Source organism: Dermacentor silvarum, chromosome 1 (genome assembly GCF_013339745.2).
Source record: "Dermacentor silvarum isolate Dsil-2018 chromosome 1, BIME_Dsil_1.4, whole genome shotgun sequence".
Taxonomy (NCBI): domain Eukaryota; kingdom Metazoa; phylum Arthropoda; class Arachnida; order Ixodida; family Ixodidae; genus Dermacentor; species Dermacentor silvarum.
In genome coordinates, this window is record NC_051154.1 from 271,922,337 (window position 1) to 271,940,659 (window position 18,323).

Below are 18,323 nucleotides of genomic sequence, written 5' to 3' on the forward strand. Positions count from 1 at the left end.
ACTTCGTCCTCTTTCTCGTCCTTGAGGAACGGGAACGCCTTTCCGAGTCGACATTACGCAGTTGTGTTAGTTTCACGCTCGTAGGAACATTGCGCACGAAGTGTCGTTGGGTGGAGGAACGTGCGCAAGGAGACCGCAAAGATCTCGCGTGATACGTCCAGACCTTCCAGATACACTGGAATTCTGGACGCTTGCATTACGTGGCTCGCCAAGCTCGGCGCGGAATTCCCCCGAAGATCTCGAAGTAGCGATGACACCTATTACGTATTACAGGGCGCCTTTGGTGCTGCCTCCCACTGGCCATTTCTGATGAAATTTAAATGGAAGAAGGGACGCTTCCTGTCTGTGATTCGTGCTTGGGGACCGAAGAAAAGATAATCGAGGAAGTTTGACTATCAGGGCTTCTTTCTCGTGTAGGCCGCCATGCAGCATGTAAAGTTGACAAATCGTCTGGCGTTCGTTTTGTCATACCCGCATCCAGCTTGAGGCTTCCACCACTGGGTATGCACTGGGTATGTTCCAGCCGGTAAGTGCGGCTCCAATAAACTTCTTTGATACCACCTTCGGTGTGTACCACTGGGTATGTACCAATGGGTATGTACCACTGGGTACGTGCCCCAAGGGCCACTAAATATGTGCCACTGGTTATGTGTCACTCTTCAATGTATCTCTTTGACGCTGACTTGGATCAGTGGGTATCACAACAAACCACACCTACATAGTGACGTCTACGGAGTTACCAGCACACTTTTTTTTTCTCGCCTAGCCACTGTACGTGGCATCCGTGCATCCTCGCCAAGCCACTGTGCATGGTGAGGACATACCAGCGTTCTACGATTGGGCCATCGCCGTGTTCTCTTGGCTGTTTTGTGGTTTTGGGTTACTTTCGCCGAGGGATCTGCTGAAATAGAAATACAGTAAACCCGCTAACCACACATTAAGAAGGCGGGCGGGGAGGGCGATTGCTTCTCATTCCCTTCCCTTCGCTCGGCCAGCAGACAACGCTGTGGTAACGCCTCAAAGTCTACGTTTGCTACCCACCGTTTTTAGATCTATAGTAATCTAAAAAACGTTGGTGGCTACTAAATCCGTGCTGCACAATTGCGGTAGTGGACGAAGACGACGATCTGTATGCACTGCGTGGCATGGCTCGCTTTTCAGCTTTTCAGTTCTGTAGCGAGTTCTAACACTAGCTTACAGACTCCTCCACATCCCCTTACATCAAACTTACGCTGGGCAGCTAATAGATCCCTCGCCAATCATTGCAGAAAACGTTGAAAATGCAAGGCAATCAACTTCAACTCAGCAGACCGACAACGGATGCTTCTCTGGATCAGTGTCGGAAAACAACCAGGATGTAGAAATGGGTCTTCCGACGCTGAAACGCACAAGATCACCTAGTGATAATTCATCCACTTCTGTCCCGCACTCAAAGACCAAAAAAGTTGTTAAAGATAGTCTTTCCAAGATAGATGCTAACCCTAATTCTTCAAGTTCAATCCCTCAATCAAAACCCACTAAACACGGTAAAGACAGTCTTTCGAAGAGAGATTTTTAAATACAGTATTTTAGAGCAGGTGATTTCTAAAGTAGGCATTAATTCCTCATAGGTGTTTTAAAGGTATTACAGTGGAACTGCCGTCCCATTATTTCTGCAGCTACAGATTTAATATATTTTTGTTCACAATTTTCTACCAACATTATTCTTTTGCAGGAGACTTGGCTCTCAAATGGCCAACATTTCCACATATGAAACTATCGTTTATTTAGATTGGACCATCCATCGAGAGGCGGAGGACTTGCGTTCTTGATAACAACTAAAATATGCCACAAAGCAAACATATCATATCAGTATATGTCTACGGAGAGCGAGATATTAGCATTAGATGTAAATATTCCTGGTTGTTTCCCGCTTCTTTAGTTAATGTATATTTTCCCGCACGTGTTCGAGACATTAGATTTCTTGATACCGTTGTAAAATCTTGTAGGAAAGAAATTGTGATAGCGGGAGACTTTAATTCGCATCATGTGGCTTGGGGTTTCAGAACAGACTCATGTGGAAAGAGATTGTTGGATTGGGGCTAATAATCAAAAATTTTGTTGCCTAAATACGAAAGCAGTTACGTTTTATTCAGCCCTTTATAAATCAGCATTGGATCTAACATTTGCCAGTTCGGCGATGTCCGTCACTTCCTGGTCTACAGTCGACTCAGCCTCAAACAGTGACCATCTACCCATTCGGTTTGATATTGTGTGCCTCTTACTTCTTTAGAGTCTTCGGCGCGCACTTTTGTTAATTACCAGAAATTTCAGAGAATTTTAAAAGCGACCCTCAACTCCCACATAACGGTGCCGGATGACATCAAAGCCACGATCCTTTGCGCTGTCTTAAAAAGTTCCTATAAAAGGTCTCAGTTTAATGTTCCAAAGATAAAGTACCCACTCTCCTTGGTGGAATTCGGAATGCACGCGGTATTATAGACGACGAAAAGCTGCTTGGAAAAACTACTTTACAATCAGTCTCCGAATAATGGAGTGATAGAATTTGCAGCTGCCATATTCAAGAAACAGTATCACATGCCAATGACGAATATGATAGAAAAACATCATGCATTCTCTCTAAGCCTACAACAAAAAAGCTCTATCCAGATTCCTTCGGTATAGAAAGTTTATACCAACACCAGTGAATATTGCGTACGGTAATTCTTTCACCACGCGAGATGTCTGCTTCATTAGAATTCTTCATAAGCACAACCGCTTAACATCATGTTTGCAAATGGGCCATTAAGACCTCCCATCGCGGATGACTTTGTGGAGTCACAATGCAGAGGTTTCAATATCGTTAGATCTTTGCCTGCCTCAGCCCCAGGTCCTGATGGCATTTCCAATGCCATGCTAAAAATTTTGTTTGCAATGTCTCCAGAGAAACTTCTGAACACAGTAAATTATTCTCTAAAAAATGCTTGGATTCCTCAAGAATGGAGGACAGCCAAAATAATTCCGCTACTTAAAAAAACAAGGAGCTGGCTACAATCGTGACAATATTCGGCCTGTTCTCTTACGTCAATATGGTAAGACTTATTGAAAGAGTTCTATATGATCGCATGATGGATCACATATCTAAAAATTTCATTACTGAGCCAAGTCAAATGGGTTTCCGACCTGGTCTCTCCATTTGGTGTGCGCATATGTAGACTTGGAAAGCCGTATTCAACTTGCTCGGAATAGAAAGGAAAAGCACTATTGAGTGCCTTTAGTGACTCTTGACGTGGCGAAAGCTTATGACCGTGTCGAGTACCCACTACTACTGGACAGATTACAGTCCTACAACTTTCCGAAATATATAACCACATGGATTTTTGCATTTCTAAGAAACAGAAAATTTTATTCTTTTCAAAACGGATTTTCTTCAACAAAGTTCGATCAGACAAGAGGGGTGCCCCAGGGGGCTGTTCTGTTTCCTGTACTCACCTTTTGATGAGTTCAATTCCACTGCGCCGGGAAGTTCATCTCTATGTATATGCAGACGACGTCGCATTTTTTGCGACAGCAAGAGACATAAATTCCCTTTACATGTCCTTGCAAACGTACCTATGTATTCTAGAGAAGTGGCTTCACACTCTTCACCTGTCACTAAACGTAAACAAAAGTGCAGTCCTTGTCTTTCCGCTTTGCGGACCGATACATTTATCATTAGTATATGATCAGAGAACCATCCCACAGGTAGAGTCGCTTAGTACCTGGGTATCACATATGATAAAAAACTTAACTGGCGTTCTCACATAGAAAATATTGCAACGAAAGGGACACGAGCTGTAGGTTTATTACGTAGAATCAGTAACCGGCGTTCTGGTATGCGAAGTGACACATTAATTATGATCTACCGTATGTAATGTACGACCGATTCTAGAATTTGGCTGTGTTTTTGTTTTCCGGAAGTGCAAAATATAAATAAGACCCCTTCTTCTTTTAGAAAGAGAAGCTCTTCGATTATGCTTAGGTCTGCCTAAATTCGTTGCTAATAACGTGTTATACCAGGAAGCACGATTACCTTCTCTCCACACGAGATTCCGCATGCTTACGGTTCAAACCTACTTAAGGACTTATGAAATCTCCTCTTAGACGTACAGAATATATATTTATTAGTGAACCAAATTTATTTTTTGGAAACACGTGGCCCCGGTTACATACCCGCAGGTTGTATTTGTGCAGGCACAATTAGCACCTTTAAATGTTGGCATTAGGGAAATCATTCCGTTTGATAGGTCCACATTGTCCCTTAAAATAGAATTGGTGGACATTTTCCCCAATAACGCAAAACTACTGCCACCAACATATTTGAATGCCCTTTTGCAAGGACTATTTGGCCCATTTCCCAATAAATGTAATAGCGACTGATGCTTCCTCGTGGGAAGAGAAGGCAGGCGTGGGAATTTACTCACCATCTTTCGATTGGTCTTTTCACTTTGCCTGCCAGATTACACATCAGTTTTTCAGGCCGAACTTCTGGCAATAGTTCTTGCATTGCGAAAGTTACCGCTAAATGTCACAAAAGTTGTTATCGTCACAGATTCCCTTTCTGTATGCAGCGCGCTCAACGCGTCTACAAATTCGACAGCTTTGAACACGTTTTACACATTAGCTCCACCCCACTTAAGGTTAGTTCATTTAGTATGGGTACCAGGCCACCGAGACATCCAACTCAATTAAATAGCTGATTCTTTAGCACGAGCTTCTTTAAAAGGTCCGGCAATATCTGTGCTGCCGGCAACTGCGCATATCACTGCAGCCAGATATAGACAGTTTTCTTTTGAGCGAAGACAAGAAAAGCCTCGCGTTAGCAAAATCTACAGATTTTATACATCTAAATTATTCTTGGAACGACAGTGGTGTCCTAACCGGCAATTCGAAGTAACATTTACAAGGCTGCGTTGCCGTATTCCACAACCAAATTTTACTTGCACAGATGTGGTCTGGCGGCATCCCCATTATGCTACTTCTGCAATGAACCAGAATCCATCGATCACTTTTTATTATGGTGTCGGCGCTTTTCTAATCATCGACAACGATGTTTGGAAATCCCACTTTGCAATCTAGGACTGCCTTTAAGCAGTCCAGTTATACTCTCACTTGGAGCCACGGTGTTAGGATATGACCACGGGAATGTTTGCCGAGCAATTTATAATTTTCTTTGTGACACAAAAGACTGCCTATAATATTTTCCATCGTTCCATGATTGATTTATTTATCCTTCAATAAATTATAGATTTAGCAAATTCAAAAAGTAATGTCACAAAATCACAATTATATTAGTATTAATATTATTATTCAAAATTTACGTGTATCCTTTACTGTATTTAATTAATTATTAAATTCATATTATCTAGGTAAGGCTGACTAACTTAGCATAGACTAGTTAATTCTTTTATATCGGTTCGTTTCACATCTTCAATTATTTATTTATTTCCTTTAATTTTTATTACTTATTATTTCTATACTAATTTATTTCAATTTTCTATCATAATATCACCCGGTTCGTGGCCTATCCCCCACAGTGGGTTGTGCCATTGATTGCGGCATCATCATCATCATCATGGCTCGCGGAAAAAAGAGAAAAAGACGGAAAAGGATTCGGCGCCGGTGAAAGCTTCGGCCTGCGAAAACTCTTGTCTCATCACAGGCATTGCAATGTCTGCGTAAGCCAGTGAGCGCATTGTCACAGCGACATGCCATGCTCCTGGCAGGGCCGCGACATGTAGGCACGCTCTGACGTGGGCTGTTTGGACGTCCGAACCATGTTTGGACGCCACACTCCAAGCGGCACTCCCGTACCCACACCTTCTGCGAAGCCTTCCGACGTCGCGAGCAGCGTCGCGTTTCCTCGACAGCATTGCAGCGGGCTTCTCCCCTCAAGTTCGTACGGCGTTTTCCACTTGGTTTTTCGTCGAGCTGCTTAGCCAAGCCTGGCCGTACCACATGAGCGGGCCATCATACAGAGGAATCGGCCGGGGGCATCCTCCGTTCCTGGACCCGCAAGACTCGGCCGCTTGCGGTTCAAGCCACAGCGGAGGTAGATTAGAAAGAACGGACCATGCTAACTACGCGGGAATGCGAGCGTCTACTGAGATCCACAGTGCGGAATGCGCAACCGTCGACGGCGCCCGGAGCTCATCGGAGTGCGGGCAAGACAAAACTGTCGATTTTTGACCGTTTCCTAAAACGTAACGACGGACCACCAACGTCGGGCCGTCCCGCGATAGCGTCGGCGCCGCGACCGACGAGGCCCCAAATGGGACTTCGCTACGTCGCGCCTTTCTGCGCGCCGCAGCGCGCCCCTTGAACTCAACGCCGACAGCATACGCATTCCTAGAGACCGCTGCGAAGTGCCGATGCCCGCAACTGCATACAACATAGGAAGCCGCAGCCGCAGTACAGCAGCCGAGAAATCGTCCGAAAGCGAAGCGGAGGCAATCGCTGTTCGTCACTCGAAATGGGTCACCTTCGGGACGCCGAGCCCGCGGGCCTCGCAAGAAATTGAACGAGGACGCCAAGATCACTGCCGTGAAAGCAGTGGTGTACTAGAATCGACGCGATCGCGTTGCATTGAGACCACCAACGGAATCGATCACGGGTCTAATAGAGGCCGCGCGCATGGATCAGACCTACAACACCTGAGCAATACGCATCATGCGGACCTCAGCGACCTGATCGAGGATACATGCGCGCAGTTGAAAGGTGCTAGAAAAGCTGAACGGCGTTGGTCGGCACCGAAGTTTGGCGACGACCAGCCACGGCCCGAGACCCTGGAGGAGAAAGTGGCCGCGTGGGACCCAAATCAAGAAACCTATGCTCTGTCGCCGCCTGGAGAACTCGAGCTATTTGAACTCGAAACGATCGACCCAAGGCGCACGAGACGACCGAAGCCGGCCCCGCGCAATGCGGCGCTCTGTTGTGAGAGCAAGCCTTCGTGCGCTCGGTCGCCGACCAGCCCTCCGAAGATTAAGAGAATTCTGCCCGTAACGGCCGCTGATTCTAGCATGTACGAAGACTTGCACTGGTTCATCGAATCGTGCGAGCAGTCGGCTACGTCAACTCCGCTCTGTGACCGTGCAACCACAGCCGGCACTTCGACGCCGAAAGCAGAAGCCCGGCCTGCCTCCCTCTCCATTAAGGCCGGCGCTGCCAGACGCCAAGCTGACACATCGCTTGCGCCCGTCGAAAAAGGCAAGGCGTCTTCAGTCGCTCCAGGTGTATCGCATTCGCTCAGTGGTCCAAGAGAAGAACTGCCGCAAGAACGCGCGCGGGGGCATAGTATGGCGGATACGTCCATAGCTACACCTGTAGTGCCGCAGAACAGCTGTATACCACCAAAGCCCGCTACCAGCACTAGTCGTCGCGATGTCGTCTCGCCCTATGCTCCAAAGCCTTCGTCGTCCGGCAAGTCCGACGGACTTGCCGACCTAAACTGGATGCCCGTAGTGGAATCTCACCAGGTAGCAGGACCGGTGGCGCCGGGAACTGAGGAGGACAAGACGAAGGGAGGCGATGCGAGGAGTAATGAACCCGACGAGCAGGAAGCTGCAGCCCGAGGAGAAAAGAAGCATCATCACAAACACGACAGAAAGAAGCACCACAGAAAGAAGAAGTTGGCCAAGCTGAAGAAGAAAGAGCGGGCGAAGGCTGCTCGGCTTACGCAAGACGAAGCAGCCTTGCCGACATCAGAGCAGCAGGGACCGTCCGCAGCGTCCCCCCGCTGTCAATCGGACCATGGTTCCAACCACAGAGGCGCCGCCGCTGCAGCCACTGCCGCCGCTGCCGCCGCCTCTCCCTCTGTCGATCCAGAGCCTGACGGCGTAGGTGACGAGGTGACCCACATCGACAGCGGCACTGTCAGTATAAGCATCAGAACGCTGATACGCACAAGATCAGGCCTTCTGTGGCCATTTAACTCCCCTCACGACAGCTGAAGAGACTCGTTTCCAACGCGCACAGCTGGAAAATTATTGCGTGCTTTTGTGTTCCAGGCGGAATAGATCGAGTCTTTTTCGGTAGAAGTGTTCCAGCATTTGTTTCTTTCTCTAGTGATTGACAAGGCGTATCATTGCAGCTGAGAAAATATAGTTTCCTTCTCAGGTAGTACCTTTAACTGACGCATATTCGGTTTTCAATGCGACTATAGCCGTGTCGTTTTTAGCTATTGTACACTTATCTCGAGGATGCTAAATCGTAAACTATGCCTCCTTTCGACCACTGACAGCGCCGTCATTTATGGCAGTCAAGTAGGGGTGATACACAAGAACACTTTAAGAGGATAATTTTCCAGAATTCAGCTTTGGTCTAAAGACGATGGAAACTCTGTAAATCTATACCAAAGCACTTATTTCGCACAACTAAACGAGACAAGTATAGTAGGCGGGAAATACGTACCTTATATGGTAAATGACGAAAATTCGGAAATGCAGATACAATGTTGCGAGTCGCCACGCCAGGCTAGCGCGATATACACGACCACTTAGGCCATGTTATGGCGAATGCGTAATGTTTGTCCTCGATACCACAAACGACGGCTGACGCAACACGTTTGATAACATCTCTGTCGCTGCAAAACACTCTACAAAATATTTAAATTAGGAAAAACCACTAAAATAAGTTTGTTCTGTGCTTAAGTTGTCAGCGTCAATTGTATAAGCAGCCGTATGGCTGCCCGTTTCTTTCGAGCTACTGGCAGAGGCTCATTCTATCGTTTTCAAGCGAAGCTTGTATTGGCTCACAAGTTTCGGTGGCGTTGTGGTCACGCAAAAAACCGGCTGCGCCCACATGTGGGCGCAGCCGGTGCTCTACTGCAGTAGAGCATCTGTTACAGCTGCGCCGGAGTCAGATCACGTGACGCGCACGGCCAATCAGGGTCGTTTGGTGTGTAGCGGGGAGGGAAACGGAAGGAAAGGGGATTGGCGCGCGCTCCGTCGAGCTTCCCTCGCCTGAGATCAGTCTCGGCGCCCGGTTGGGATGGCCCCGTGTAGGGCGCTCGGGAAAGGGCTCGTCGTCGACGTGCCGATTCTAGCGTGAGGGCGTCCGAAGCCCAGGCGAAACGTCAGCGAGGAGCCACGGACCCCGAGCTGCGAAAGCGCGATGTTGAGGCCGAACGTCAGCGAAGAGCTGCCGACCCCGAGTTGCGGGAGCGCGACGTTGAGGCCAAACGTCAGCGTCATCTTGCCCTCTAGGAACCCGACAACGGTGGTGCACGCTTCCGCAACGCTAGCGCCAACTTCCCCGGTGCGACGGCCAGGTTTCAACGCGAGTTTCTCAACCGGAGCTTCGAAGCCAGCTGCAGTGCGTGTGACCGGTTGTGGTTCGAGCACAACGTGGCACTCGTCAGTGCAATTCGTTCCGAGGAACACGGCAGAAACACACGACAAGCTTCGCTTACCCCCATTTCTTCGACAGGGGAGGGGCTGCTGATACCTTTTTTCCTTTATTGTTTCGCCACGGAAGCCCGCTGCGTTGAACTGGGGGATATACGTATGGGGTTTTGTTGTTCAACGCAGGGTCGCGGGCTCAGCTCTCACATTCAAATAGGTGTGGAACGCAAAAATCGTCGGGTACATTGATTTATGCGCGCGGTAAAGCATCTCAGGTGTTCATGCAGAGCTTTCGTGTATATATCATATACCTCGTACCCAAAGTGCTGCTTTGGAACTATAAACCTCATTATTCAACCAATCGTCGTGCAACGGCAACCTCTAATTTTCAATTTCGTTGAAGTTCCTGATAACCTTCCGCATTTAGCTCACATGCGTACGTACTTACAAAAGTTGTCTTCGGTGCTTTCGCAGAGACATATTCACTGTCCGGCGAAAGCCCGGTTTGATTAGAAAAAAACTTGCAGGACGCCTAAGCTTCGCTTTTAAGAGTGGAACGCGATAGTCTTGCACTAGCTGATTCCAACTTGAGCCTGCAAATTACGTCATGTCATCATCCCACCTAACTTTATGCCGTCCTCGACTGCGCTTCCCTTCCCTTGACATCCATTCTGTAAATCTAATCGTCCACCGGTTATCTGCCCTATGCATTACAGGCCATGCTCAGCTTAATTTCTTTTTTTGCAGCGCAGCTGTCTATGGCTAGGATACCGGCATTTCTTCGTGGCTTAAGGTCGACAGAAAACAATGGTGGGTCGATCCCGGCGGCAGTGTCGGGCAGAGCAATGGCTCATACCCCCGTAAGGCAGACGCTACAAACAGTGACTCATCTCAAGCAAAAAAGGGACTGCGTGGTTGTGGTTCGGGATTATGTTTTTCTGACGGACAGCGCTGCCGACGCCACCGCCATCGGATTTTCTGCGACACGGGGCCCTTAACGCTGTCGCGTTAAAACAAGTGCGAATTTCCTCCAAAATGTATAAACGGCTCTGGCCCCCACGAAGCAACATCAAAATGTTGGGTAGGTTGTATCATTTATGCAGCCACAGTGGGGTACGTGAAATGCCTTGTGTCCTATAGGGCACAGAAATGACGCAACCAAACGAATACACAAGTTGCATTTATTCACTTCTTAGAAAGCTTATACATGCCTAATTATGTTACAGCTAGTGGGGGTCTTACGGTCTAATTTTGCCATCGTGCTCGTTCCCTATTCGTAGTGGGCCCGTTTGTTTCGCGTAGGGTGTTTGGGAACAAAGGCAAAAAAAAAAAAACGTTGCCCCCATACTGTTGATGCCCTATAGACTACCTTGCGCCGCTCAAACCCTCCGCACTCGTGGTGTCTCCTGCGCTTGCCTACTGCGTTTTCGCTCCACATGGAGACAGGCACGTTCCGCCTTGGTTAGAGGGGTTGGCTATCCATTTGTCTTGCTGCTCGAGTCTCTTAACGCCATTCTTGGAGCGTATACGTACGTGTCGAAAGCAGGGGAGGGGGGGGGCGTAGCTGAGCAAGCGGCAAATGTCGGCAACAAATTGCGCGCCTGCAGGCTTCTAGCTCCTTCCTGATAGTCACCAATATTAGTTTGATAAAATATATCTACAGTGTACTAAGGCATAGTGAGTTCTCGCAAACGCGACGATTCCAGCCCTGATGGATAAGCTTACTGCTGCGCTACGCGTCTCTGAATGCCGCTTAATGCTGAATTTATCTCCGATTGGCGCTAGGCGCGGCGCAACAACGGCGCCAGCTGCGCACGTGACTCATGCATCGACACGGTTGCGCACGGGACAACATGGGTAACGGCTCCTTTCCTCAACACGACCATACCAAAGTGTATGCATGCATTAGAAAGCGTACGTGCTCAACTTATGATGCATATAGTGGGGACACTACGGTGTAATTTTGTAATCGTGCTCGATCCCGATTTGTAGTTGTTCCGCCGTGGTCAAAGGGGGCGGGAGCGAATTGGCATTCCTCTGTCTACCGGCCCGAGTCTTCTCACGCCATTTCTGGACCCTGTGTGTCGAACGCGTGGCGCCATAACCAAGCAAGCCCGAAATTCCTGCAAAAAGAAAATGAAACACGCTGGTAGGTTATATAAATCCTGATGAGAACTGGTTTGAGTTTGGTGGAATATACCTAGTATGGCTGAGTGAGCCCTCTGAAACTCGACCATTCCCGCTCGGATCGACAAACGTACTGCAGGGCGAGAAGCTAAATTTAGCTCCGATTGCGTCACGCGTGTAGCGACAACGGCGCCAGCTGCGCACGTGACACATGCAAGATCAAGTAATGGCTTCCTTCCTCTACGCAATGATACCAAAGTCAGGCTCGTGGGTAGTATGGTTACAGAGGTATAAGTGATAATGCTATGGCATGTTTTCGTTACGTGCGTTTTTTTTTTTTTTTTTGCAAGCGACCCTTTCTTATCTTACGGATTTTAAAGACGTTACACGCCCAAAGAAACTCTAAGATGGAGACAAGTAATGAAGATCCTGCTAACGCTGCAATTACCCAAGTCTACTCATTCATCGACTGGGATGGTTTTCTGGCGTCGCCGGCGCCTTTAACGACACAGGAGCAAACGGGACAGCAACGTGCGTTAAATGAGGTGCATGGGTGCATGAATAAAATTTGCGGGCTGCGAATATTCAGACTTCCTAATACGATTCATACTCGATTCGAAAATTCATTATTCGAAATTGTCAAATATTAGTTTCTGTTCGAACATAAGGGTTAACAACACTTACTGTAGTATCGAGGGGGAGACACCGATATAAGTATGGGGACTGTTCCGAATGATTTTGCGGCTAGCGAGCCGCGGTTGTTGCGGAGATTCTCCTGAGCACGGGGCAGATAAGTCCTGCTCTATAATTTCAGATCATTTAGCCTAAGTTTCTCACTTTTAAACAGCCTATATGTGAATTAGTTGTCCCGATTTAGGCAAAACTATTTATTGAAGACAATGTCTTCTTAGGCGACTTCAGGTGGATTCGGGGTTTCTGGAATGTGGGTTTCTGGTCACTTTCGTCGTGTAAATCATGCGATTTGAGGCCGTCTAGTGCACGTAGAACAACGAGAAAGGCGTCAAAATGAAGATTGGAAAGAAAAAGACGTACCAAGGTATCGTAAGGTTATCGCATGCAGAGCAGTAATAATGCGTAATCAGCGCTAAAAGGTAGAAAGTTAACGCAGATGGTCCAGATGGGCCGATCCCCGGAGAGAGTACAGTCTAAAAACGTGGACAGGTCGCGACGGTACTGCGATTTAAACAAACTACGTGGTACACTAACGTGCCCCAGAAGACCTTGTCTTTCTTCTTTCTCAACCGCTGTTGAGTCGCATTTTAAGCATTAGGAGGAACACTTAAAAAAATTCGCAGTTTCACCCGAAAGGCGAATCATCAATTGCGGTAACAAATTGGTAGAGAGCCATACGGGGTAAGGATAGTAGTTTTATCGGCTGCATAAACTTGGAAACATTCGCTTACTAACTGAATTAACAAGCATGGTGTCAGCGCGCACAAGCAAACATGAATAGATCACACTGGATGACCGCAGATATCGACAATCATTGTCAAAACGCTGGAGTGAGTAATCGCGACAACAGCAGCGAGCGAAGGTTCGTGCGGTCTATCGCTTCAATGGAAACTGGGCGGCGAAAGCACAGCGCATACAAAGGTAAGAGCCGTGTGGAGATCGCTTTCAAGATACGGTGTGCGCGACAGCCCTCAGCTGCGTAAAGTACAAGTACGCAGTTGCTGGCAGAGTGGAAGCCGCACCCCCTCCCTCCCGCGCTGCCTTCCTGCTTTCCTCCTTTCGCATGGAAGACTGAGTCGCCAGTTCCCCTTGCGCCCGGTCACAACATACTCATTTGGTGCCGCAGCTAAACGTCGCCTCCCACCCCCCACGGCCTTTCGCACGACGGAAGAAGTCGCGTTTGCTCTCCGCCGTGCGTTTTCTCTCGGTGAAAGCGCGCCCCCCTCGCGCGCTTTCACTCGCACATACAGCATATGGCGCGCGACGACGATTTTATCGGTCTTGGACTTTATACGGAACCTAACGGTGACGGCGATGCCGACGGCAGAAATTTGCTCGGAGTGTCCTTATAATTGCTATCGCAATAAAATGGCAGAGGAATATCACTAAAAACAAAACAATGAATAAAAACAACAATCTTCAAAAGAAGAGTGTGCATACAACCAGGCGCGAAATGAATACAACAGAAAAAGGAGCAGAAGGGCTGTTGAACATTATGTGAAAATATGACACAACAACGAGAACCTCGGAAAATAACAATGACAGACAGTTGTGAAAAATATGAAGATCATGAAAGTAAGCGTTATAAAGACTGTATTCTGTGGACGGTTGAGTGTTGGTGATGACAGGCAGGAACATGGAAAGGTCTATGTTCTCTGGCGATCTTGCGCGCAATGCGAAAACATGATACAACGGAGGAGTTTGGGGCAGGTGAAGATACCGGGAAGCCGTTTGAAAAGAAGCAGAAGGTGAGCGCGATTGCGTCGGCATAATAATAATAGTAATAATAATAATAATAATAATAATAATAATAATAATAATAATAATAATAATAATAATAATAATAATAATCAATCAATCAATCACGTTTATTTAACGTGCCCAGGAACAACCCTAAGGTCTGAGTGCTGGCGCACGCATACATTACAAACCAAAAACAAGACACTCAGGGAAAAATTATTAAAAAATAAATGAATAAAAATAAAAAATTGTGAAAAGAAGAGAGTAGCGACAACAAAGCGCAAAGTAAATACAAAAGAAAAAGGAGGAAAAGGGCACTTGAACAATGCATGAAATCATAACACAAGGCAAAGCTCGGAAAAGAACGATGACAAGGAGTTATGAAAGATATCAAGTTCACGAAAGTAAGCGTTATAAAGATTCTGTATTCTGTGGACAGTTGAGTGTTCGTGATGACAGGCAGGAACATGGAAAGGTCTATGTTCTCTGGTGATCTTGCGTGGGATACGGAACATGACACAGCCGAGAAGTTCGGGACACGTGAGGTTACCGTGAATGAGTTTGAAGAGAAACAGGAGGTCAGCGCGATTACGTCGGTCGCGAAGTGAGGGCAATGACAACAATCCAACAGCGCTAGTACAGGGTGCAGCGTCCAGGTTTGCAAAGCGGTGATTATATATGCTTAGAAACTTTTTCTGGACGCGATCTATAATGTCACTGTTGGATCTAGAAGAGCCATTCCAGACGACCGACGCATATTCGAGTTGAGGAAGACAGATGATTGTGTATAATTTGCGGAACGGTGTAGGAGACTTGAATTCCCTCGATAGTCTGCATACAGAACCAAGAGAGCGCATACCCCGCATTGCAACATGTTTAGTTTGAGCCGAAAAGTGTAAGGTTGCATCAAAAAGTACACCAAGATCATCGATCTCGCAGACCTTACACAACGGCACAGAACCTACAGAATAAGAAAAAGAAATACTTGCTGTTTTGCGTGTGAAAGTCATGACTTGGGTCTTAGCAGCATTCAAGGTAAGGTTATTATCCTTGTACCATTTAGAAAAGGAAAACAGGTCAGACTGCTGGGCGCGACAGTCATCAACAGTGTGAATTTTCTTTAAAATATTGATGTCATCGTCATATAGAAGGAAAGAGGAGTTCCGAATAACAGAAAAAAACGTCATTAATAAAACTTAAAAAAAGGAGTGGTCCTAATACTGATCCTTGAGGGACGCCGCTAGTTGCCATGTAAGAAGAAGACGTTTGGCCATTGACGTTAACATAACAGGATCTACCAAGAAGATAACTGCGCAAGAGATTCACAACTGACGAGTCAACATCAAAGTGCGTAAGCTTGATCAGAAGCAGCGAGTGGCTGACTACATCAAAAGCCTTGCTGAGATCACAGTAAATGGTGTCAACTTGCCCCCTTTGAAGTACCGGCGTGGAGATCTGTGTCATGAAACTTGCGAGATTTGTGATAGTGGAGCGGCCGGTGAGAAATCCATGCTGATTCGGAATGAGCGAGTTCTTCACAGTAAAAGACAATATGTTGTGAAGAGCAAGCTCAAAAATCTTGGACGTAGCACAGAGAAGAGAAATTTGGCGATAATTCGAGACATCTGATTTACATCCAGACTTAAATACAGGAAAAACACGAGCAGTTTTCCACATGTGAGGGAAAGTGGAAGTAGTCAATGAGTTATTAAATATAGATGTCAATACTGAAACAAATATACTGCCGTAAGCTTTTAGAATTGCGGAGGGGATGCCATCAGGGCCGCAGGATAGGGAAGGCTTCAAGCGCTTAAGGCATTCGTGGACAAGCTTTTCATCAAACAACATCGCACTAGATGTAGGAACCGTCGTTTGCTGCTGATTGACACCAGCGTTGAAACATGCATCTTTATATAAGGAAGAGAAATGGGCTGCAAAACAATCCGCGACTGCTTGGACTTCTGCCCCTCTAGAGTGAAGTAGTAGTAGTAATAATAATAATAATAATAATAATAATAATAATAATAATAATAATAATAATAATAATAATAATAATAATTCAGGATGCCATATTTTGACTAATACCTGCATTTATCATGATCCTTTACGAAAGGGCAAGCTTCGGTGAAAAATGGGGGTTGTTATGACTCACTTTGAATTGAACGACTGCCAAACGCATTGGACACGGCGTGCTGAACCGTCACGTTCGTGAACATGATCAGACATGTCCATCGTGTGTGTGCGAGGGGAACGAGTATGCGCGGAACGTGCAACTTTATCTCTCTCCTCCTTCTCTTTATCTCTCTCCTTTATCTCTCTCTCTGTTCGTCTATTCGAAATTGTCGAATGTGAGTTTTTCTTCGAATATAAGGGTTTACAATACTTATAGGTGTATCGAGGGGAGATACTGATGCAAGTATGGGGACTGTTGCTGTGAAGTTTCAAGTTAAATTCAAGCATTCACGCTGCTATCGCCTTTATATATATATATATATATATATATATATATATATATATATATATATATTGTTACGGGGAAAAGGAATAAGAAATGTATTTACAGTGTATTTACAAGACTGGCAGCGGCTGACAAGATCATAGTAAGCACGCGAAGTCCCGAGCTTCGTCTTCTTCAAGTGCTCTCAAAACGTCTTCTTCATCGCTCTGTCACATGACCCCCGGCGGCTGAAGCACCGACCCGGTGCTGGTTAGGAGGCGTTGGAGTGATACGGCTTAAGACGCGCGACGTGGACTACGTCGGAACGAGGCTGAGCCACGGTGGGGTCAAGAGGGGCGATTTCGTAGGTGACGTCGGTTACTTGACGCAAGACGCGGTAAGGACCAGAGTAGCGTGAAAGCAACTTCTCCGAGAGGCCAACGCGTCGCGACGGAGACCAAAGGAGAACCAGGGCGCCCGGTGTGTAGTGGGCGTCACGATGGCGGGTGTCATATAAGCGCCGCTGATTTTCCTGCGAGTCCACAAGTCGAAGTCGGGCAATATGGCGTGCCTCTTGTGCCTGGATTATGGCGTCCCGGGCGTACTCTGATGTGAAATACAGGCTATCAGGCAGGAGGGTGTCGAAAGGTAGCGTAGGGTCGCGGCCAAACAAGAGGAAGAATGGAGAGAAGCCTGCGGTATCGTGGCGAGAAGAATTGTAGGCAAAGGTAACGAATGGTAATGCAACGTCCCAGTCGCGATGGTCAGCGGAGACATACATGGATAGCATCTCAGTGAGGGTCCGGTTGAGACGCTCGGTTAGACCATTCGTTTGTGGATGGTAAGCAGTAGCAAGTTTGTGTTTAGTCGCGCACGAGTGTAGAATGTCATTAACAACTTTCGAAAGAAAGTAGCGGCCTCGGTCGGTAAGGAGCTGTCGAGGGGCACCGTGGTGAAGGATGACGTTTTCTAGTATAAAATCGGCGACATCGGTTGCACAGCTTGTCGGAAGAGCCCGTGTGATAGCGTATCGGGTGGCGTAATCTGTTGCTACAGCAATCCACTTATTTCCCGAAACAGACGTAGGAAAAGGGCCTAAAAGATCAACGCCTACACGAAAGAATGGTTCTGAAGGCACGTCAAGTGGTTGAAGGCGGCCAGCAGGGAGCGTGGTCGGCTTTTTTCGTCGTTGACAAAGGTCACACGCAGCGACATAACGGCAGACGTCACGGTAAAGACCAGGCCAAAAAAAGCGCCGACGAACGCGGTCGTAAGTCCGTGACACGCCAAGGTGACCGGCAGTCGGCACATCATGAAGCTGGGCGAGAACAGTCCGGCGCAGATGCGAAGGGACAACTAAGAGTCGGTCAGGGCCGTCAGGGCGCATGTTACAGCGGTACAAGACGCCATCGTGGAGTTCAAACATTCGAAGGGAAGGGTCGGGCGTCGTTGAAGTCAGCCGTTGAATAAGGTCTTTTAAGAAGTCGTCCCGGCGTTGTTCCACTCCGATATCGTCAAAAGCACTCAAAGAGAGAACGGTGACAGGAATGCCGGCCATAGAAACGTCAGGTGGGTCGACAGGATGGCGCGACAAGCAGTCCGCATCTTGGTGTAACCGGCCTGTCTTGTATACAACTGAGTAGTTGTATTCTTGAAGGCGCAGAGCCCATCAGCTAAGGCGCCCAGAAGGATCTTTCAGAGATGAAAGCCAACACAGAGCATGGTGGTCAGTAATGACTGTGAATTGCCGGCCGTACAAATAGGGGCGGAATTTTCCCACTGCCCAAACGAGAGCCAGACACTCGCGCTCAGTGATGGAATATTTGCGCTCAGCAGGGGAAAGAAGGCGGCTGGCGTAAGCAATAACACGGTCTTGTCCTTGTTGTTTCTGGGCCAGGATAGCTCCAATACCATGGCCGCTGGCATCGGTACGGACTTCTGTTGGAGCTGACGCGTCAAAATGAGCG